This window comes from Neopsephotus bourkii, unplaced genomic scaffold (assembly GCF_033783945.1).
Source record: "Neopsephotus bourkii isolate Nb327-2 ecotype Australia unplaced genomic scaffold, CSIRO-AGI_Nbou_v1 NB_1139, whole genome shotgun sequence".
Classification (NCBI taxonomy): Eukaryota; Metazoa; Chordata; class Aves; order Psittaciformes; family Psittacidae; genus Neopsephotus; species Neopsephotus bourkii.
The window spans coordinates 3232206-3254813 of NW_026901625.1; the positions used below are offsets into that span (position 1 = coordinate 3232206).

A 22608-nucleotide genomic window follows, 5' to 3' on the forward strand; every position below is an offset into this window, starting at 1 on the left:
AAAGGATTTTTCTTGCACACCCAAAGCTGGGTATGTTTAGGAGAAGAATGGAGTGGTGAATAAGAGAGGAGCACTTGTTGTCATCTACCTTGACCTCTGCGAGACCTTTGGACACAGTCCCATACAATGTCCTTGTCTTTACAGAGGTATGGATTTGATGGATAAGGAATTGGCTGCCTGGCTGCATCCAGTGTTGCAGCCAACGGCTTTGGTCCAGCTGGCACAGGTTGCCCAGAGAAGCTGTGGCTGCCCCATCCCTGGCAGTGTTCAAGGCCAGGTTGGACACAGGGGCTTGGAGCAAGCTGCTCTAGTGGAAGGGGTCCCTGCCCGTGGCAGGGATTGGAGCTGGATGAGCTTTAAGCTCCCTTCAACCCAGACCATTCCATGATCTATGATAGACTTAGGACAGTATACAGTTGGGAAATAGAAAATAAATGTGTGCCTGACTACGTAATGATGTTCCGCCTGATGTATGCTCAGTAATAATTCTTTCTGTAGCTAAAAGTGGCTACATCCTAATTTAATGTAAACTTAGGTGAGCTGAGCTGTAATCATTTACTGCAGGCAGGGATGAAGGCCTGGGAGACTTGCCTGGTGTTTCTCACATGTGCTTCAATCATATTTCAGCATTGCTTTAACAGTTCAACAGGCATAGCTGGCATAACAAATTCATCATGTATCTACATGATTTATATCCCTATGTTGATATATTTCCTCGCTCTCCTTACTTTCCAACGCATTTATCATCCTCATATGGTCATTTCGTTCCTCCCTGCCCTTCTTACTGGCTTCCAGTTTTTTGGGTACCTCTGAGATGTCTCAGGAACTTTATTTGGAACAGAAGAGCATTGATAATTGGTCTTCCCATGGTACATAGCTGAGGCTTCAGCTACAGAGCTGTAGGGACCAATACCTGGATGATTTAATGAAGCACTATTAATGCATTGTTTGATTTCAGCACAAATACAAAGATAGATCTGTTTTGTATTTATACCCTTGGGTCTTTAAATGAGCCTTTTCCTTGACTTTAATATGTATTGGACCAGAATAAAATAAGATTTAGGATTCTCTGGTAATGCAGTTATCCAGGAGCCAAGCTACACTGCAGAGCTCTGCTTCTTTTAGCTCCAGACATAAACAGCTCTTTAAATTGTGCCACGTGCTTGCAGTAAGGAAGGAAAACACCATGTGTGGAAAGACAACCAGAGCCTCCAGCACTCCAGGACCCACCAGGCTTGGTCGGTGATGGGGCGAGGGGTAACCCCTGCACTGGCAGCCTCCCCACCACCCCCCCGAGAGCTGAGTTCTGGGGTGCAGCGTGGGTCTCACCCCTTTACTATGGGGTCTGTACCCAAAGGCTAAAACTCTTGTAAGGGCAGGTCTTGGTGGGGAATGGCTGAGGCCTGAGCCCTGTGTGGCTGCATTCGGGTACCTGCCCACCCCATGCTCTGATGCACACCGAGTACTAGAAAGTTGAACGGGTTATTTTTAAACTGTGGAGGAAGTTATGTAAGGTGGATCATGCTAAGGGTTGATTTTATTTTTAATGACTATATTTAAAAATTCAGGCAGAAGCACAGAGGGACTTTTAATTCCTAAATTTAAACTTTCAGGTGACACTTAAGTAAAGAACAAGTCTTTTTCATTTTATTTTATTTTTTTTTTTTCTTACGTCCTCCTTTTCTTTGCAAATCAGACGTAGGAGCTGCGAGGCTGTCCCAGGATGAGATAACTTCAGCTGGGGCAGGAGCTGCAAAAGCACAGCCGTATTTCACAGTTTATTTCATAGGATTCCCCATCCCTGGCAGTGTTCAAGGCCAGGTTGGACACAGGGGCTTGGAGCAAGCTGCTCCAGTGGAAGGGGTCCCTGCCTGTGGAACAGGTTGGAGCTGGATGAGCTTTAAGCTCCCTTCCAACCCAAACCAGTCTGGGATTCTGTGATCTTATACATCACTGATAATGCAAGCATCTCCCATTCTCCGCTGCAGAAACCAGCTCCAACAGGGCCGCTTCAGTTTCCTTGGGGAGTGAACGATGTTAGTTCTGCAACAATGTGTAGCTGTGGGGAGTGGTGGTGATGCTGTCTTAGGCAGCTCACCATGAAAGGGCTAAGCTGGAGACCAGAGCACAGCAAAGCTAATGCTGAAACCGGTCTGTAAAGAAGCTGCTTAGAGAAGTGCTTTGGTTAAGGCAGTAGGATTTGATCACCTGCTGAAATGAGCTATGTGCTGAAGCTTGAAGTGCCGAACCGGTGTGTTGTTCTCATAAGCAGAGCTTTCATAAATACATGTTTTACTCAAAAATTACAATTCTCCTACCTCCCCCATTAGGGCTAATGAAGAAACGCACCTGAAAGTGTTACCTGGTCTTAGTTTAATGGGGTGATCTGACGTGGGTGTTAAGGCTTTGATCAGAGGTGGAAATGAAGGGAAAAACAATCTTTTCTCAGGGGAAACTTGAAGGAAATTCAATAAGCTTGGAGCCAGTAAGATGCTCAGAGATTTGTTGGAGTTCTTAACGTTGGCCACGGCTCCCAGAGATGACAGAGATTCATTGTGGAATTCATTGTGGAATTTTAATCCAGTCCAAGCTCGTATCTATGCTTCAAGTTAAATGTAAGTTGGAGGTCTGGCAGAACAGGCGTGGATGATGTAAAACCCATTAATGTGTTGTAGTTTTTTGAGGCATACCCGGTTTTCTGCATGCCTTCCAGAGACAGGATTACAAATCTTTTAATGAGGATCAAATCCTCTGGCCATTTTGAAGTGTTTAGGCAGAAACATATTTCTTTTCTTCTGTGCCAAAAGTGACACCAGGGGAACACATTTATACACAAATAAACACATCATCAGCTCAGCTTTTGTGTTTGCTATCTAATGCTGTAAAGCATCTTTGAGAATCCACAATGCACAAAGCAAGTTCTTTGTATTCCAGTAGCCTATTGTTTATCCTATTGACTAGCAGAGAGAAGAGAAAGGGAAAAGTGCATTTTAATTAGTCCCGAGAACTTCATTTGCACTGGAGCCACACTGCAGCATGCCTGGATTTGGCTTGCAGGGTGAACTCACCCTGGAATGGATCTGTGCTTTGGTCAGGGATGGGTTCATGACACCTTCCTGCTCTATTTCTGCGCTCTATTGGAAGCCAGGTCTACCCTTGCAAGGTAACGTTCTGGGCTTTTGGCTCTACAACGTGAGCAAAAGTGATTCCTTTTCCAACATCACTTTCAATTCTGTGCCTCAGTTTCTTCACCTGCAAAGGGAGGCTGATGGCACTGACCTCCCTAGCACAGCTCTTCGCATTCAGGGGATGACGTGTGAGGATAAACTGTGCTTTCAGGAAGAAGCAGCCTAAAATAAATACACCCAAGAATATTATTAGTTTCTCCTTTCTGCAGCCTGTGCCTTTGTTCTGTTCAAGAGACAGCCCCAGAGGGGGCACAGAGATTTTGCAGGTCTTTGAGCTTGCATTGCCTAAAGGGAACAAAAACTCAGTCTCCCATCTAGTTGCATTGAATATAACCAATCAGGCACAATTGATTGCTCTAAAGTAATCCCAAACCTCATGCTCCCTGAATGGGAGGCTGCAGACACAATAATTGAAGTAATTCAAATCCTCCGTAAGAAACAACCTCATTGTCTCCTGCTGTGGATGTCTTTGTAATTATGGAGATGGAATTGGTTATCTTTCTGCCAGTGGACTCTAATGAAAGAGATGGCTGTGTAGTTAAATGGGCCAGGAACTGACTTTCAACCCTTGCAACAGGATTCACTGAATTCCTTCACTGGCAACAGGAAGTATTCCGATTAGAGGCACACTGAGACCTTTGTGGGGTGTTCTGAAGGCAGTTAGGAGCCCCAGAGACATCAGCGTGGTGTCCATCTACCTTCCTAATGAATGACGGTGAAAGGACTTAGAAGAGATCCCATCAGAGAATGTTACCCTTTTTTCTGGGAGCTGGTATTGCCAGGTCTCCCATCCTTCCTGCTTTGCCTCTTTGGTTGCAAGTTGCACTGAGCAATTAAAATTCTCTCTGAGACTCAGGATATAGCCCTGAGTCACTCCTGTTCTCAAGGGCTGAGACAACTCAGTTGTTGCTCCAATGGGAGATCTCCATGGCAGGGAACATCTGCCACACGCATAGCATCCCAGAATGGTTTTGGTTGGAAGGGGCCTTAAAGCTCCTCCAGCTCCAACCCCTGCCACGGGCAGGGACCCCTTCCACTGGAGCAGCTTGCTCCAAGCCCCTGTGTCCAACCTGGCCTTGAGCACTGCCAGGGATGGGGCAGCCACAGCTTCTCTGGGCACCCTGTGCCAGCGCCTCAGCACCCTCACAGGGAAGAGCTTCTGCCTAAGAGCTCAGCTCAGTCTCCCCTCGGGCAGGTTCAAGCCATTCCCCTTGGCCTGTCCCTACAGGCCCTTGTCCCAAGCCCCTCTCCAGGTTTCCTGCAGCCCCTTCAGGCACCGGAGCTGCTCTAAGGTCTCCCCTTCAGGAGCCTTCTCTTCTCCAGGCTGCCCCAGCCCAGCTCTCTCAGCCTGGCTCCAGAGCAGAGCTGCTCCAGCCCTCGCAGCATCTCCATGGCCTCCTCTGTCCTCGCTCCAGCAGCTCCACTGCTCTTATCCTGTGCTTCTGCACAGCTCAGATAACCCCTGAGTCTCTGCATCCCCAGCCTGTCGCTTCAGGGAACATTTTGGCATCTCCTGGGCTCTGCAGAAAAGAACAGAGCCAGTTTTCCCCATGGAGCTGTTGGAGTTCAGGGGCTGCATTCCCAGTGCCATGCCTGGCATCCCCCCATCTCCTCTGGGGCTGCAGCTCCACAGAGTGCCCACAGTCTGAGTGGAGAAAGCAGCTTTACCTTCACGCTTGAGCCTGCAGAGCACTGGTGTGTGACAAACCTCTTAGGAATTGGTGGTTCACTGATGATTTATATCAACAGTAACTTTGATGTGGTCTGTGAAAGGGGATCAGGTCACTGCTCCACAATGCACAAAGAGGCCTTTTAGTTACCCCCAATACATGCAAATCTTCCTAAATCAAATGCAAGTTATGAACATGCTTTGGAACTGTTTCCAGCCCTTAGGCTTGCCCTGTTTAAACCACATGAAGACTGGGAGATGAGTCCAGATGTGTGTAGTCTGACACATCTTATAAAATGATGGAGCTGAAGTGTAAAGAAACCCAGTTTCTTCCTCCTCTTTTTGCATAAAGTGCTCATTGTTAATTTAGTTCTGAAGGATACTTGATGGATGGTGCCAGGTAAGATTCTCCATTATTCTTCCTAATCTGCTTGATATACAATTTAAGGGAGCTGAGATAAAAAATAAGGAGGCTGAGAAAACTCAAATCAGAATTCATTTATGCAGCTATTCCAGCATCCATTAAAAATAACCCATTAAATACCGTCCTCTGCTAAATTTAGCCAATGCTCAGGTGTGTCTGCTCCTGTGCTGCACAGAAAGCTTTAATACAGATTTAATCATAGTGAGTGTTAGGGGAAAGAGCTAATTAGATCGACAAATTTAGAAGGTGGTAGTATATTATATGGGAAGAAATGGGTGATTAGGTATTATTCACTGTAAAAGGGACTGGCCCTGGGGCATGTCTTTAAGGCTATTATATGCCATAATCCCACTTTAAAAAGGGAGAAGGGAAAAGTTCACATCACCCTCCATATTATTCCTTGTTTCAGGAGAGTTTTTCCTCTTCCTAGGTTCTAGCGTTTTGGGGCAGATCATTGAGGTGCTGGGCTGGCAAATTGAGAGCCCTGTGGTCACTCGGGCTGTGTGTCTGTCCCTAAACCCTTGCTTTTCCCAGGAATGGGATGGCAAGGACCCCACGGTTCAGCCCCACGTTTGCAGTGCTGTGGGACAACCTCCCTGCACGTTGCTTTGCTGCATTGCCATCGTGAACCTGTGTGATTTCTGCAAATAGCAGCCTTTGTTTACCCCAGAAATGGTGGTTTTACAGTGTTCATAAAGTTGTTGGTTAGCCCCAGACAAATGCACTCCTTGGCAGTATTTGTCAGTATTACATTTCCCCTATGAGATCAGCTCTAGATGGGGAAAAGGGGGTTATTTCCTTTAAATAAGTAAGGAAGTCTGTTTCTTTAACGTGATTCAGTGAGGAAAGCCTCAGTATTAATGACTTTGCTGAGTTTTAATCACCACAGAAGAGAAACATAGCACATTGGGAGTTAAAAGCAGGAGGAAGCTGTGTTTATGGTAGCTGTTCTTTTGGGGGTTTCTGCATAGCGTGATGCTACCAAAGCTGGGACCTCTGGTCCCCTAGCAATGGCCTGTGCCCTGCTTGCAGATCCACCATCCCCATGTGTCCTCCTGCCCCACACTGCCTGGCCAGGGTGTCCCTCTCCCTCCTTGCTCCATTTTGCCATTAAAAGAGATTCACTGCCACCTTTAGCAGCTTGGTCTATCTCCTAAGGTCATTTCATATTGTTCGAAGGAAGGTATAAAACGTGTCAGGATATCTGCTTACTCCACAGACCCAGCACAGAAATGATTGATATAATATGTCATTGCTAAATTGCTCAAATAAAAAATGATTCATTTAGGTTCCCTTACACTTGCCCTTCCATTATCCAGCAGCGTATTATTGCAGATACAAACCTGGATATTTACAGAAAGCATTTCAGCTCTACTTGCTAACAAAGAGAAAGATTGGTTTAATTAGAAATACTGGGACTGGATGAAAAATTAAGGACATGGAGCTGCTGGAGCGAGTCCAGAGGAGGCCATGGAGATGCTGCGAGGGCTGGAGCAGCTCTGCTCTGGAGCCAGGCTGAGAGAGCTGGGCTGGGGCAGCCTGGAGAAGAGAAGGCTCCTGAAGGGGAGACCTTAGAGCAGCTCCAGTGCCTAAAGGGGCTGCAGGAAACCTGGAGAGGGGCTTGGGACAAGGGCCTGTAGGGACAGGCCAAGGGGAATGGCTTGAACCTGCCAGAGGGGAGACTGAGATGAGACATCATAAAAAACATGCTTGGAGCAAGCTGCTCCAGTGGAAGGGGTCCCTGCCTATGGCAGGGGTTGGAACTGGATGAGCTTTAAGATCCCTCCTAACCCAAACCATTCTGTGATTCTATGAGAAATGGCAATATATCAATAGTCGCGAGTGGTGTTACATTAGTCACCAGTACAGTATTACGTGCAATAGAGCTGCACTGTTTAAGCTTGGCTGGATGCTTTGCACCATATATTACCATATATTTACTTTTAGTGTGGTGAGGCACTGGAGTGGGTTGCCCAGGGAGGCTGTGAATGCTCCATCCCTGGCAGTGTTCAAGGCCAGGTTGGACAGAGCCTTGGGTGCCATGGTTTAGTGTGAGGTCTCCCTGCCTATGGCAGGGGGGTTGGAACTGGGTGATATTAAGGTCCTTTCCAACCCAAACTGTTCTATGATTCTATGATTCTATGTATGTTACCCGTATCAGAAAAACAAATCATGAGCTTGATTTGTCCTAAAGCATGCATTTTCTTTCTTCTGTAGCAAATTTGTTTCAGCCTTCTGAAGGGGTTCATTTAATAGCATGAGAAATGAAATGTCAACAAGAATTAGAACAAATGACATCATACTCCCCAAAAGACAACACTTTTCTGCTGGGAAATATCTCCAGCCAGCCCAGTGTGGGGAGAGGTCTCAGGTGCTGCTGGCTCTAATGCAGCCGGTGCCAGAGCTGTTGCTCTGCCTGGAGGGGTGTTTTAGGGAGGGTCACAGGATGAAAGCATCAAAGCTACCTGGGAATGCTCAATGTCCAAAAGGATTTGGGAACCTCACTCTTAAAACTGGGGAGTGAACCCTGCCCCTGTGCACAGGGCACGTACAGGACCTGGACTTCATCCCAGGCTTGCAGGGCAGAGGGGTTTGTGCTGCAGCAAGGCAGGGTCCTGCATCCCAGCTGCTCCTGGCCCCTGTGGATCCACACCGAGGGTTTTGTGCTCCCCAGTGGGGCTCCTGCAGCTGTGCTTGTCCCTGGCAAAAGGCTGCTCAGCTGTGGCTTTAGGATATGTGAAGGGGTGGTAAAGGGTAAGGCACATGAATGAAGTAGGAAGGCTGAGATGGCCAAAAGGAAGCCAAGTGAGGAAATCTGGCTTTGAGACTGTTAATTGCTCCTCTGCACTGTGAGACCTCCTGAGGACAACACAAGAGCAGTGGAGCTGTTGGAGAGAGTCCAGAGGAGGCCATGGAGACGCTGCGAGGGCTGGAGCAGCTCTGCTCTGGAGCCAGGCTGAGAGAGCTGGGCTGGAGCAGCCTGGAGAAGAGAAGGCTCCTGAAGGGGAGACCTGAGAGCAGCTCCAGTGCCTAAAGGGGCTGCAGGAAAGCTGGAGAGGGGCTTGGGACAAGGGCCTGTAGGGACAGGCCAAGGGGAATGGCTTGAACCTGCCCGAGGGGAGACTGAGCTGAGCTCTTAGGCAGAAGCTCTTCCCTGTGAGGGTGCTGAGGCGCTGGCACAGGGTGCCCAGAGAAGCTGTGGCTGCCCCATCCCTGGCAGTGCTCAAGGCCAGATTGGACACAGGGGTTTGGAGCAAGCTGCTCCAGTGGAAGGGGTCCCTGCCCGTGGCAGGGGTTGGAGCTGGAGGAGCTTTAAGGTCTCTTCCAACCCAAACCATTCTACAATCCCTCAGGTTCTGTGCATTGCAGGCAGATGCAAGTGACCTGCAGGCATAGCCAGGGCCATGCTGAGCATCCTGCAGCATCGGTCCCTTGGGCGCTGTGGAACAGATGCAGGCAAACTGCACGCATGCAGCCAGAGCCATAAACAAATTCCTGCCCTTGGGATTATTACTTTTATTAGCTGTAAACCCCTTTGTTTATGGGAAGTTCAGAAATGACATGAAAACATCAATGTGAGGTGTGCAAATAAATCTGGCTGACAGAATTGTTCACTAGCCTCATTATTACGGAGATAAATTTAAGATGTGACTTTTCAGAGCTGCCCAAAGCCATCACTTTCTAGAGCTGTTTTATGCCTCTCTGATGAGTGAATGCCAAAACCTGCGGTGTGTGGGAATGTTTTTCTGATGTTGCTTGCTTTGAAAGTAATTCCAGTCAACCAAAGGCCACTGGATAATGAGGAAGTCTCTGTGGTGCTGGCTGAGTCCATCAGCTCCCACGGCGCTGCTGGCCCCGGCACATTCAGGTGCTCTCCCCTGCTTGTGGCCCATTTGTATTCCACACAGGGGTTGCAGACCTATTATTGTGATGTTGCTCACTGCATAAAGCCCAATTAATGAAAGGTTAGGATGCAATTAAAAATCCTAAAGTGTCCTTTATTTCAAAGTGAAGTTTATATTGCTGTAGAGTTGCTGGAACACACGATAGGATCATTTCCAAAGACTAAGGTAACTACCGGTGGTGAATTTGTGTGCTTGTTTTGACCCCTATAGGATTCCGTGGGTTTCTCTACAGGGATGGAAACAACACACAAGTCTCAGTCAACCATTTATAGTCCCTTAATGGGTTTGTGCCTCTGCTTTTCAAAGTGTCTTAAATGTGGGAATGCCAAAGAGAACTACAATGGGAAGTGACAGGTATCAAAAGTACCCACTTTGTCAGTGGACTTGTCCTCTGGGGTGGTGTTACAGTGATTAGCAAGAACACTATAGGTGGGCAAGTGCCAGGCTGACTATCTATAGCAGAATCTGTTGGTGCCACCCCTTGGCTGTCCTGTTGTGGTCACCATCCATGGATGTCAGGGTCTTTAAAGAAGCATGGAATGATGTGATCAAGGCTGCCTATCAAGGCTGCCTTCAGAGTGCTGTGCTCCTGCTCTTCTGGTACATGGTGTCATCTGAGGGACTGCACAGGTTTCCCTGCTCCACTGAGAAGGATATAGGGGAGCAGAGAATTCTTTCCTGTATGGTTTGTGCTGTGTGGTCAGTTTGCTGTCTTGGATTTGACTGTGTTAAATAGAGATGTCAGTGTTTATTTAGGAAGGCAGTGAACTTTAATAAACATTTGTAGCATATTCTGACAGCCCTGGGGAAGCTGCAGAACTGTCATTAAAACTCACTGCTCTTCAGTTAGTTATTTCTTCTATCCTGGTCCAGTGAGCACCTTTGCTGCAATGAGAAACCTGTTGCTATATACTTGATGCAAGAGGTTCCAGTTGTGTGAGCACACTTAGCAGAGCTGCAAATGGCACGTATGTGTCTAACATCTATAATTAAACCGATTGACCTTTCCACGTACAGGCTGGAGGGGAGAAAAGTACTAGAGAAGATGGATTGAGAAGTGAATGAGATGCCAAAGTAAATCTCATTTACCCGTCCCATGTGTCAATAGTGAGCTGGGAGAACATTTGTCTCTGAAACCATCTCACGTCACCAGAACTGTCTCAGACAGCAGCTGTTTGCTCCTCGGAGCTGTCACAGCATTGCAGACCCAGCAGCACAACAACTGCTGGAGCAGTTGAGCTGTGGGACAGCTTTGAGCTCGGGTCACCTCTGAGGCTGCAGCATGGACACTGCCCCTCTTTCTGCAGGAGTCCCTGAGTGGAAGCACAACCCCACTGCTGGGTAAGGGAGAGGAAAGCAGAGCATGGCTCAGATGGAAGGGGAGAAAAGACAATCTGGGAGGATGCAGGTTGTGAAATAAGCAGCAGGAGAGGCAGCAGAAGTAACAGGCCCTTCGCAGCTCCCTTCATCCCTATGTCCCTAAGAAAGAGTCTTTTAGGGTTAGTAATTAACCCTGAGCTTACACTGGCACTAACAAACACCTAAATGGGACAGAAGACAAGTAGGTTTGACCTGTGCTCCCCCTACCCTGCCCTTCTAGGCAGCTCCCATCTCTGTGTGAAGGACAGGATGAATGAGCACCAAGTATGACACTCATCCTCCCTGTAGTAAAAGGCTTTTGGGAAGGAAATAAGCAATTGCCATTTAGCTGCTTATGCTCTTACTTTGTCCCCTTTCTCTGTGTCCATGGGAAAGCTGATGGCAGCGTGGGGCCTTGCAGGTTTTGCCATGTGGATCCATGCCTATGGCTGGGCTGGTGTGTCCTGCCCTTGCCTCACTGCTGTCCTGATGAGCTGGGGACTGTGGCCACAACCTGACTATCCCCATGTGGGAGCCCACAGCACCGTGAACGTGGTACCCTGTAAGTGATCTGTCTGAAAGACAACCCTGGGTAGTACTTAGTTTTTAAATAGATCATTCCTGACAAAGCCCATTATTCACAGTGGGCAGAAAGCCAATATCCCTTCGGTTCAGAGGATGCTCCCTGCAACGCTGCTATCAGGAGTCGCACATCCTGTGAGGGATTGGTGGCCACGGGGGGCACTTGGGGAGGAGGAAGAGGAGTTCTCCTGACAGCTGCATGTGATCTCTTCATCAGCCCAATCTCTGAAGTATAAGGCTTCATTTCCTGCCACTCCTTGAGATGCTCAATGTGTTTCATGTGGATGATTAGCCCAGGATTCAGATTGTTCAATTGCACATCAGCCCAGGCACAGAGTAGAAGAGTACTGCCCAGTGCATGTGTCTCCAGAAGGGTCCTGAATTCCTCCTTTATGCTGATTAGTCTCAGTTGAGCTTTAACTGAGTATTTGAGCACATGAAGAGCAAGTTTTTGACATGTCTATGCATTAAACCAATTATGGTAATTCTATTTTGACGTCCACATGTGTGATACTTTTGAGAAGCGGGGCAAAATATCTGTCAGCCCTGTAGTATCCCTGCCTGCGGGTGCACATCCTGCTGCAGCTCTTTGCATACAGACCTATCTAACAGCACATATTGAACTCCTCTTGAATTATGTAGAAGTTTGAACACTGAGAAGGGAAAACATTTGGAAGTGATGGGCTAGGCAGAGGAGGGAGGACTCTGCTTCTGCCTTCTCTGTAGTGGGTTTTATTTTCTGCTACTCAGTACTGCTTTTTTTTGCAAGAGGGATATTATTTTCTACCATATCTGAATGGCAGCATTTAAAAATCACTTTGCATCAATGCCCGATCGTTCAGGCCTTCAGTGTTTTATTTTATGGTTATGTTTTATCATTTATAGCAGTGTGATTGCTTTTCACATCTTACACATAATCCTCAAGAATCTTTTTCATACCCACACGATCTCATTTACTCCCATCTGGATGCATGGAGGGTTATGGCTAAGGATACACTCGCTGTATCCATGGGACTTCAGAACTGCATGTGGCTGATTTTAAGATGTCTTTTGAGCCCACTGGATGCTGTGTGCTCTGGTCTGGAACTTCTACTCTCTTGACTCCTTTTATTCACCATGCTTCCATAGAAAGGTGATGAAATTTGCCCATTATTCCCATGTTATAGAAGTGTTTATGGTGTGGCTCTGACTATTGGCATTATGTGTCTTGAATGTGATTGCTTAAAGTGGGCAGTCACCTTGCGGTATTTCAATAAGCAAAGTTTAGCATGAGGAAAGGCCACAACAGGCACAGAAAGAGTTGCAGGCCCATGGGAGGGGAGGCAGGTGTGGAACAGCCACAACCGCTTCACTGCTTCACTGCCTCCAACAGACACAGCCCATCCACAGGTTGAGCGCAATGCCAACCTCTTGGCAGCATCTGGTGAGCTCTGTGTGTGTTTCCTTACACACACATCCATTTCTTGGCTACATGATTCTGCAGATCTGTTACTTATAGTATTTTAGTATTAAACACTAAATCAGCATCTGGGAAAGAAACAACCTTTCTCTAAACCATTTTCAGCCTTGCCCCATAAAGCAGGGGAACACAGACCTCTAGAACATCTTTTATTCCTTCATCTAAAATCCTGTGTGGGTTTTTTTTACCATTCTCTCCTTTTATCTATGAGAAGAGAGGGAGCTCTTTGATATTTTATTTAGATTGCATCACACAAGTAAGCCAATGGAGCTGATTAGTGATGCACTGTATGAGCACTGTCAGGTCACCTTCTCCCTCTGGACCTCTGGTCTCTGAGCTGAGATGGAGACAGTGCCCATCTTGCAGCAGAATTGTAACTGGAGTGATCCAGGTATGGGATGAGGGATGTCTGACTGTTCATGTGTACCTGATTAAGTGCATCAGAGGTTTTTTCATCTATAAAGGTCATTCCCCAGCAGTTCTCAACTGCTTTTGGGTGTTCAGGAGAGCAGAACACAGTGGAGAAGACTTTGGATCTCTGTCATTTCATAGTCAAGGGTGGAATCTGAGTCTCTCTTGGCTTTGAGAATCCTGGCACACAGATTTATACCACTAATTGACAAATGGTCATTGGGCCTTTCCTAAATGCCTGCCAAAGGCTGCTATGGGAAGCACAAAGTTGTTGTAATTCTGCCTTGTTCACATGAAGCTTTTTGTCCTGAGTCATAGCGAGAGCTTGCACAGAAGCAAAGATGATGATGTACTTTCATTCCCTGGTGATAGGACTGGATGAGGGAAAAAGTCACTGCTGCCTAAAAACCCCTTCAACCTCATCCCTTGGCAGTTATATCTCACCTTCAGAAGCCCATTACACTAAGCCACTGTGACAGCTCATGAGGGAGAAACATTATCCAGAAAGGCAGGACACGAGACATCCTACTTCTACAACGTGTTTTGCAGTATCCTGTATCAAATGTGATGCCAACCTTTAGAGAAAGAGGTGGATCATTCTGAGCAATCCAGCAGTGAGGTTGAGAACCAGATAAAAGTAACCCATTACATGGGACGCATCAAGGTCAAAGGAAGATGCCTACTTCAACTTGGAGATACTCAACTAGCGCTGCCAAGTAGCTCCTGCTCCTTTACTGGGTTGCACTAATACTATTGGCAGTCGGTTGTGTTAAGCTATGTGAGATTGTAAACCAAGTTCAGCAAAGGTGCTGTGACTACTAAAGAGTTCTGAGTGTCCCTTGTGTTTGTGTGTGCTCTAATGTGGCCACTGGCTTCATCTGTCTGCCTGCACATCCTCTGGAGTCTCTGCTCCAAGCGCACGGTGCAATAGCTGTGCTTAATTCCTACAGAATTCCACACATCCTCGTCTGACTTGCATTTAGTTGCCAACTGCTTTCAGCATAAGTATTTCACATAAGTATGAAGCATTCAGTATGCACAGATATGCCGATATATGCCTTATTTTTCAGTTTGTGATCATAGAATAGTTTGGTGTTGGAAGGGACCTTATAGCTCCTCCAGCTCCAACCCCTGCCACAGGCAGAGACACCTTCCACTGGAGCAGCTTGCTCCAAGTCCCTGTGTCCAACCTGGCCCTGAACACTTCCATAACTTAATGGCATGCTGATTTAATGGGTGGATTTAATTTATTGTATAGTCAAGTGCTATAGGTAGTAGATGTGCTGTCTGCCCACTCTGTTTTGAATTATTCATGGCGCACAAATCTTCTCCAACAATAGTGCATCTAATACTGAGTGCTGGAAATTGCTGGGATGTCCAAGGAAAGCACTGGCAAACATGAAAGATGAGATGTGGCTCCGTGGAGGAGCTGACACCAGAAGGCATCTCTTGCCATAATGACTCTCCCATCAAAGCAGTGCATAACACGTCTCCCAGATTACACCCCGACCTATTCAAATCCACAGAGCCCAGTTTAGCTGTCAGTGCCACTCGTTTTTCATTGGGGTGACTCAGTGACTGTAATGAAGTTACTCCTGATCAGAGCGGGCAGGACCATTAACATCATTTACATAGGTGGAGATGCATAGGGGCCGGCAGTGAGGCAGCCCTGGAAGGATGCGCACAGCCTGAGGAGGGGGGTTTCTGTGCTGCAGCAGCAAGCGAGCCCCCTGCACACGGGTGAGAAGGCAGCTCCAGACGCCTCCTTTGTATCTGACAAAGAATGAATCACAAAAGCTGCTGAAATTCATTTTCAGTTCACAGTACATTTGGTGTCAGGTTTTCCTGCTGCAGTCATGTGAATATGCACTGACATGTACAAGCGAGCTATGTGCATGTTTACTTACCCTCTGATGTGTACCTGAGGGGCATGCAGGGGTTTAAATATATGTATTTTCAAGGCTGGGCACCTTCTTTCTCCTAAAAACCTTTTTAGCAGTTATTTTTACTGCACAGTTCAGCATTTTCCTTCCTTTTTTCTCTTCAAACATATTTTATCTCTGCTTAGACCACCACAGAGGATGGACGGCGGCAGTGTCTGAGAGTGGCACAACTGTAGGAGCTGAATAGTTTAAACAGTACCTCGGGGTCTGCTGAAAATCTAAGACAAAAGTGATAAATTCAATGGAAGTGTTACTATGTAGAAGACAAGATTTAAGGGGTTTTCTTTCAGCATCTGTAGGCCTCTTCTCCTTTCCTGAAATCTTATTTTCTCCTTTCACTTCCAAGCCAACAGAACTGAAAACTGTGCTAAACAGCATGTGGGTGCATGATGGACCATTCCTTACAGACTAGCTGCTTGAAGACTCTGACCTTTCTGGGTGATGTATTGTCCACAAGACAATGTGGATGTCAGATTGTCTTCAGGCCATCTGGCGAGACCTGGCATCTGATCTGACACATCTTCCCAGACCACGAAAGCAATGCTGGGGTTTCAGATGGAGATCCACAGAGATGCACCATTTCAGGAGCATTTGGTTATAGGATAATTTTGGCTGGCAGGGACCTCTGGAGGTTACCTTGTCCAGCTCTGTGGTGTCCTACATGGAGGGCAGTCCTATGTTAATGCTGATAGAAGGTTATTAGGACATGGGTGCGTTACCAGGTCAGGTTGGTGTGCAGTCCTGTGTGCATCGGGCTTTGTAAAGATGGGTCAAAACTGGAAAAGAGCCTCTGCTCTTTGTTGCTTTTCTGATCCATCCTGACATTTGCACCTTCAGAAAGGACTCAGAAAGTCAATGACCGTGACTTTGCTCTTGAGTTACAGATAAGTCTTCTGTGTGTACACTGATGGATCTGTTTACCTATGCTTTATCTAGTCGGAAGGCTTTCCCTAGGCTGGAAATGAAGCTTGTTCAATAGAGCTCATTAGGTAATGAGCTTATTCACTAAGCTCATTAGTGGTGGAACTCATCCTGCTCAGCCCTCCGCAGCCCAAACCCTCATATCCCTTCAGCCCAGCTGATTTGACCCTTAGCAGGAGAGATGACTTTTATCTGATTTCATCTGGTTTGCAGGTTTTCATTCAACAGCTCTCTTGCCGAATGCACGTTTCTGTTATTTAACCTGGCCTGCTAGTCCTCTGCAGCAGAAAAGTATCTAAAAGGGCTGAAGTCTTTTGAATCTAGTGTGCCAAGGTGAGAATATGATGCCAACTCATTTCATGAACCGAAGCTGAGTTTCTGACTCAGTAGGACTCATCCTCTTACATGATGGATGCTCCCTGGATTGATGAACAGACGGTAAGGCAGATGCAAGTAGGCAGCAAAACGAAAGAGGCACTAAGGAAAAGTTGTGATTGCCTCCTGCGAGCTGACCACACTCGCCCATCTGTACACACTGCTGTGGTCTTGCAGGAAGTTTTGAAGCACACACATGCATGGCAGAAGCCAGGGATTTCACGTTTTGGTTAATTATGCAGAGACCAGAGAGTGAGCTTGATAAAAAGGGTACCTCGCAGGTGCAAAGCTGGGTGGGGGATGAGGTTTTCAGCCTTCCTGAACCAGAAGCAGCACAACTGAAATGTGTGGCAGTGAAGGATGCGTGTTGGCAATAATGCTTCATTGATTCATGTTCAAAGTGGTAAATTTCAGTCCTGTTTCTACTCATTCCAGACACTGATTACTAGAAAAGGGCTCTTGTGCAGTGGAGTAACCGAGGTGTCAGAGTCTGTTAAATCGACAGCAGCCTACTCCTGTCTTCCCTCTGAAGAGTCACAAAGAAGCAATGGGAACTTTTCTCCATTTAGTATTGATGACAAAAGGCCAACAAACTGTGTAAACCTCCAAAGACCCTCCACCAGATTATAATTAAGAGCGAGTTCTGAGATCAATTGCAGGGAAAGAATAAATATATCTACATTAGCAAGTAGTGCAGCTCAACAGGAGCTGAGCCGGGGCTGGGGACCAAGCATCCCTACAGTGCACAGCTCAGGGAGGATTAATTTTAACCATGTCCTAGTCTGGTCCATGGACTGAATGCCCATTAGCAGAAAGAACACATTAGATGCATTCCTGGAGTGCATCTTCCAGTTGTATTTCATCCAGAAGGAATGCAGTTTGCATGCTCTGAAGCCTCTTTGTGCTGTGTGCCAAATGGCAGCAAGGACAGGATGATGGAGGTTGCTTTCAGTGAGCATTCCTGATCCAAACTAAGACCCTGAAGTAGATAGACTCTAGGAGAAAGCAGCTCAGAGCAGCTTTCTCCCATTTCAGCTTTCCCTTTGCAGATAGCTAAGCATTAGGTTGTGAGTAGAGCTGCCTTGCATTACCCTATTGACAAATAAAGTGCTATTTTTGTTCTTTCCATAGTAATTGTAATTAATATTTAAGGAGGATGCTCCCTTGTGCTCCAGGTCAATCAAATACAGAGAAAAGTGCATACTGTTGATGACGTATTGTCTCCAAATTATACCCCAAAAGTGCACGTAGAGCATGGAGACGTGGAATTGAGGCTTGTGGCAACTGGGTGGGGAAATAAGCAGAACTAAATAATAGTGTTTCTGTGGTACAGAGAAGAAACAAAGGGGCTGTCTGGGCGTGGGGTGAAATCTTGTTATCAAGGCTGCGCATTTAGGTCTTAAAGGCTGAAAGGGACTCAAGATTTTATCGTCTGCTGTTCTCACATCTGATGTGAAACCCTGTATCTACAGGCAATAAGAGATAACCAGCAGCAGCCTGTGTCTTTGGATAGCAAAGGGGAGTCACGTGTACAGAGAGAATAAAGCAGTAAGTGTGTGAAAAACAATTACCCATAATAAAAGCTCCGGGTACTTCACCATGGTGAGGATGCATTGTTTGATTAGGGTTATGGTTAGGGTTAGGATGCTAGGGAGGGACTCTTCATTAGGGACTGTAGTGACAGGACAAGGGGTAACGGGTTAAAACTTAAACAGGGGAAGTTTAGATTGGATATAAGGAGGAAATTCTTTCCTGTGAGGGTGGTGAGGCACTGGAATGGGTTGCCCAGGGAGGTTGTGAATGCTCCATCCCTGGCAGTGTTCAAGGCCAGGTTGGACGAGGCCTTGGGTGATATGGTTTAGAGCGAGGTGTCCCTGCCCATGGCGGGGGGGTTGGAACTTGATGATCTTAAGGTCCTTTCCAACCCAAACTATTCTATGATTCTATGATTAACAGAAGCTGTTAGAAGGGAATCTGCTGCAGGGCAGCTGGGCAAGGTTTGTGAGTGCCAGGGTGTTGTCCCCGCACCAGTTCAGCAAAGCTGTATGTGCAGCACGTTCAGTAAGAGCACTGCTTCCCTCCATACATGCAAGATTTGTTACTGGAATTATTTGACCTTGTTGTTAGGAGACTCCACAGTTGCACCGAGCCCTCTGCATCTCTATTTAAGCTTAAGCTTAGGGGCCCGTAGCCTGGATCCACAGGGCTACTCTCTTCAGACGCAAACAAGCCTTTCTCAAGGGCTTTCTGGGGATGTACATCAGCCAAATTTCCCAACGTCCTGAAGGCAAAAAGCTAAAGCTGATCTGTGTTTTAATTTGGCCGCAGATGGCAGGCCCAGATTAAAGCAGCAGGCTTCCCCAGGCGATGCTCCATTGCTCTCCCCAGTGCGAGTGGTGAAGAGCCTGCTTGGAGGATGACTGTGAGTACTGCTCCTTTGGGTTTTGTTGGTGTTGCAGATGCTTTTATAGGTGAGAGAGAATTCATATGCAGAGTGCCACTCTCCATCAGGAGGAGTGACAGCAGTGACAATGCCACCGCAGCGCTTGGCCCCGGACCCAAACCTCACATGGCCTCGTGCAGACAATAAGAGGAAGTCCACAGTGTAGAGCCAGAACAAACAAGGGAAATCATGAAAGAATGAGGGAAAGAAAGAACCAGATGCTCCAGCTTCATTTCCAACCAGAATGAAAGCCAGTGAAGACTTGCACCTTTTAAAGGAGTAATGAATTGTTTCCTCCCCTGGCACGCAGTGATTTGACTTGCCACATGCCTCCCAGTAATTTCCCAGCAGGTTTTAATGTTGGAACAATGGCATTCTGTTAGATATTGATTTTAAAATAACTCTTCCACACTTACTTGTAACTTTAAGAGGTGAGTTACAGCCCTTGAATGTGTGTTCTAATGTAGCAGTGGTAAATAGTTAAATAGGCACAATCTGTTTGTGTAGGCACTGCGTGTCCAGAAGGCAGAGCTTGGCTGAGCCCTGCCTGTCCTCCTGGTCCTGGAGCACTGCTGTAAGTGTGATGAGTGACAGGGAAGAATGCTGGCTCGCAATGAGAAAAGGTTCTCTGGTTATCTTACACTTCTGCTGTATTTTTTGTGTCATTGTTTTACCGAGGTGATTGCATTACAGTGCCTGGAACACTCTACAGCCTAGAAATAAGCTGGGTTTGATCACACGCATTCCCCCTTTCTGGCTTCAGCCATGCAGAATCCACAGATCATAGAATCACAGAATGGTTTGTGTTGAAGGGACCTTAAAGCTCATCCAGTTCCACCCCCTTGCCACAGGCTGGGACATCATCCACTAGACCCTTACGATTCCTTAAGAAACTGCAGTAAAAATGTCTCATGTTGTTTTCCTGCATTATAGTGGGGCAGGAGTCTGGTTTCATATTTTAGGTGCGCCATGCTCGATCTGTGCCAGGCAGGAGAGTCTGGGTGAGGATGTGATGTGCAGATGTCACCGTGATGGGTGATGTGGGTGCTGGCAGTACCTGGGTATAGGATCAACCTCAGGCTGGGGGGGTGCGGACACCCGCATCGCTCAGAATTCACACTGATTCTGACTGTACAGGCTGTAATCAGCTGCGAGATGTAATTAGCTTTGGCTAATTTGTTGCAGGGCCTTTACCTTCACCTCCCCTTTCCCTGCTTTCCCACTGACACTGGCTATTCTGTCCCTTCTTTTCAGCCAATCTCTCTAAACTAATTACTTTTACTGGGTCAGCGCTGTTATGAAATTATCATTTTATAAGACTAAAAATAGCTCCGATCCAGTCAGCACGCCAATCACTTCCCTTCATCTCCAGTGAAACACAATGTTATCTTTAATCTCTCTTTCTCAGGCACTGACTGTGATGCACGCGAGAAAGAAAGGGAGTTAAAAAAAAACTAGAAAGAGGAGCTTAGAAAGAATTTGTAAATCAGTTGCTATAGATGCATCCCTGCCAGGGCTTCCACTGGTAAATTTAGCAGCCACGCTACGGTTTTAGCCAGTATCATTACTTGGCCTTGTTCAAAATAATTCACTTCTCATACGACGAGCTTACCCAAAAGGACGGTTATTTTGCCTCACACGTTCAGAACAGCGTGTTTGCACGTACATGCAATCGCTACACACATCCAAAGCCACAGAAAGCATTAAGGACAGATCATTGTTTGCTTTAAGAGAGAAAAATATCCCTTTGCTCTGAGAATGAGTAAATGTATTTTAACACTTCTGCAGCTCTGGTGAATGCAGATATCTCAAAGATGAGATGCTTGCCTGAGATTTACATCAGGATAGCAAAGGGAAAAGGTTCCTCCTGTAATTTCTGGTACAAAGTCATTTTGCACACAGTATCTGTAAATCCATTAGGAGAAGAGAATTGATAACACGTTTTGTGTAAGATGAAACTGGAGCCAAGGGAATGAAAGCTCAAGAAAATGGCTTCTTTGTGTAGTTCCATCAGTTCATTGTTTGATTGGACTTTGTATTAAATTCAAGCTGTTCTCTGGCCTCTGGATTTAGGAATTGTTGACTGTGTGGGAAATGGCGAGAGGCCAAGGAAATATCCCACATCTCACCCCTCTTCCCATCGCTGACGTTAAATATGCAAAGTAGTGTTTCTATTAAAGCACTTTTCCACATTCAGTTTAATGGCAGTTACGGAAGTAGTGACACACACAATATGATTACGGAGCCAAACAGCAATCTTCCCAGAGAACCCGGGAATGGCAGCGCTCCAGAGATGATTTATTATTTTCCTTACTTTGCAGACTCCTCTGAGTTTGCAGGAAGGAGGGAATGAAGGTTACTATCAGCTCGAGTGCTTTTAGGGCTTTGAATTGAGGAATAACTGCTGAGAGCTCTCTGTTCACACAGTACCTGGCAGCCTTTGCAAGAAGCATGGTCAGTATTCAATCAGTTCATGCCAGTTCGGCTGTCAGCAGTTTGGCAGCAGGTATTTCATGTGCTATTTCACTGCTTCATCCCCTTTCTCATCCATGATTGAATACCAATAAATAAGAAAGGTCAAGAAATAAGCAAAGCAATGATGCTTCTTGCAGAGGGCTTGATCCAGCGTCAGTCCTCTCGTACTCCCTCTGACCCACGGTTTGCAGAACCACAGGGTACCTGCTTGAGCCAAGACAAACCAAAATAGATCCCAACTCCCTGTTCTCTCAGCACTCGACTAATAAAAGCTACAAGGAATTTCAGATCTTGCTCCAGTTCGGGCTGTTGACATAACCAGGCCAGCATGTCTGCTTTATTGACTTCCTAGCATTAACCTGATTCCTTAAAGGAATTATAGTGATAGGACTGTGTTGTCCAAGTGCACTGATGTGTGTCTTTCACACTCATTGACCAGCACAGCTGAATTTGAGAGTGGAATAGTGTTCTTGAGACCATTATGTTCTTGCAAATGTAAAGGGGACAGTCAGACAGAGGACAGATTCTCCCAGGCCCACTCTGAGGGCACTGAGCTCCAGGAGCTCAGCCTCCATTAGGCACTGGAAAATCACACAACTTATCCCTAAGCTCCAACCAGCACAAACTCCATCAACAACCTCTGCTCCTTGGTCCATGGTACTGCTGGTTTCTTGGCACAAATGGCCCAAGAGCTCAGTGATGATTCCCTTGGGATATACTGCAGATCTCACCTTTTTCAAGGCTGTTCCTGGTGGGGATGGGGATGCTGGTGTCTGCTCCAGTGTACTCCACACCAGGAGCCCCAGCTCTGCTGGAACATTGGAGCATCTCCATGTCCCGGGATGGTGGCCACAAGTATACTTTGCTGCCTACACTGCAGGTTGCAGACACTGCCCAAGGGCCTGGAACATACTGCTGTTGTCAGGTGAAATGGAAACAGCTATAAAAAGCTTAGAAAAATACATGCTCGGAGCAAAACCAGTGTGGGGTTCAGTACTGGGAGGGAGGTCTCGTACAGCAGCCATGGTTTGATGTGTGCTGGTGGGCAGTGAAACAGGAGGCTGCCCCATCCACAACCCCAGGCTATTGAGAAGCAAATTAAAGCAAGACATTGGTGGAAAGGTAACAAAATGCATGATAATTAAACTGCCTCCATACAGATGTAAAGCTGGTGGCTCTTGTGTAGACCCCAAGACAGGGATGTGAATGTGAACCATGCAGACCAGCACTGTGCCCCTGAGTGGCTGAGATGGAGGGTCCTGGGATCAAAACCTCCTACAGTACATAGAACAGGGGCTGGCAGAGCTAATATTTATTGTCTTGGTGGTTTAGACAAGGGCAAGAGAGAAGCTGGGTAGCTGTTGGCCTCTGGAGAAACGTGTTTCTGCATGAATTGGATAGCTGATTTTGAATTAATTTGGAATAGTTGTTTGGGTAATTTGGATTGATTTAAG

The 22608-nt window shown here is 46.6% G+C and overlaps 2 protein-coding genes and 1 long non-coding RNA gene across 8 annotated transcripts in view; 1 reads left to right on the forward strand and 2 right to left on the reverse strand.

Annotated features, from left to right (window-relative positions):
- Window positions 1-5838, forward strand: part of LOC133217499 (uncharacterized) — a 49765-nt gene extending 43927 nt beyond the window's left edge. For both annotated transcript variants that reach the window (XR_009726886.1, XR_009726885.1), the window contains one exon: window positions 5712-5838. This is a non-coding gene — a long non-coding RNA (uncharacterized LOC133217499). The remainder of the gene's footprint in view (window positions 1-5711) is intronic.
- RHOC (ras homolog family member C) overlaps window positions 1-22608 on the reverse strand; it is a 415761-nt gene that overhangs the window by 124145 nt on the left and 269008 nt on the right. The window lies entirely within an intron of this gene.
- The window catches only part of KCND3 (potassium voltage-gated channel subfamily D member 3), a 128460-nt gene that overhangs the window by 96130 nt on the left and 9722 nt on the right, over window positions 1-22608 (reverse strand). The window lies entirely within an intron of this gene.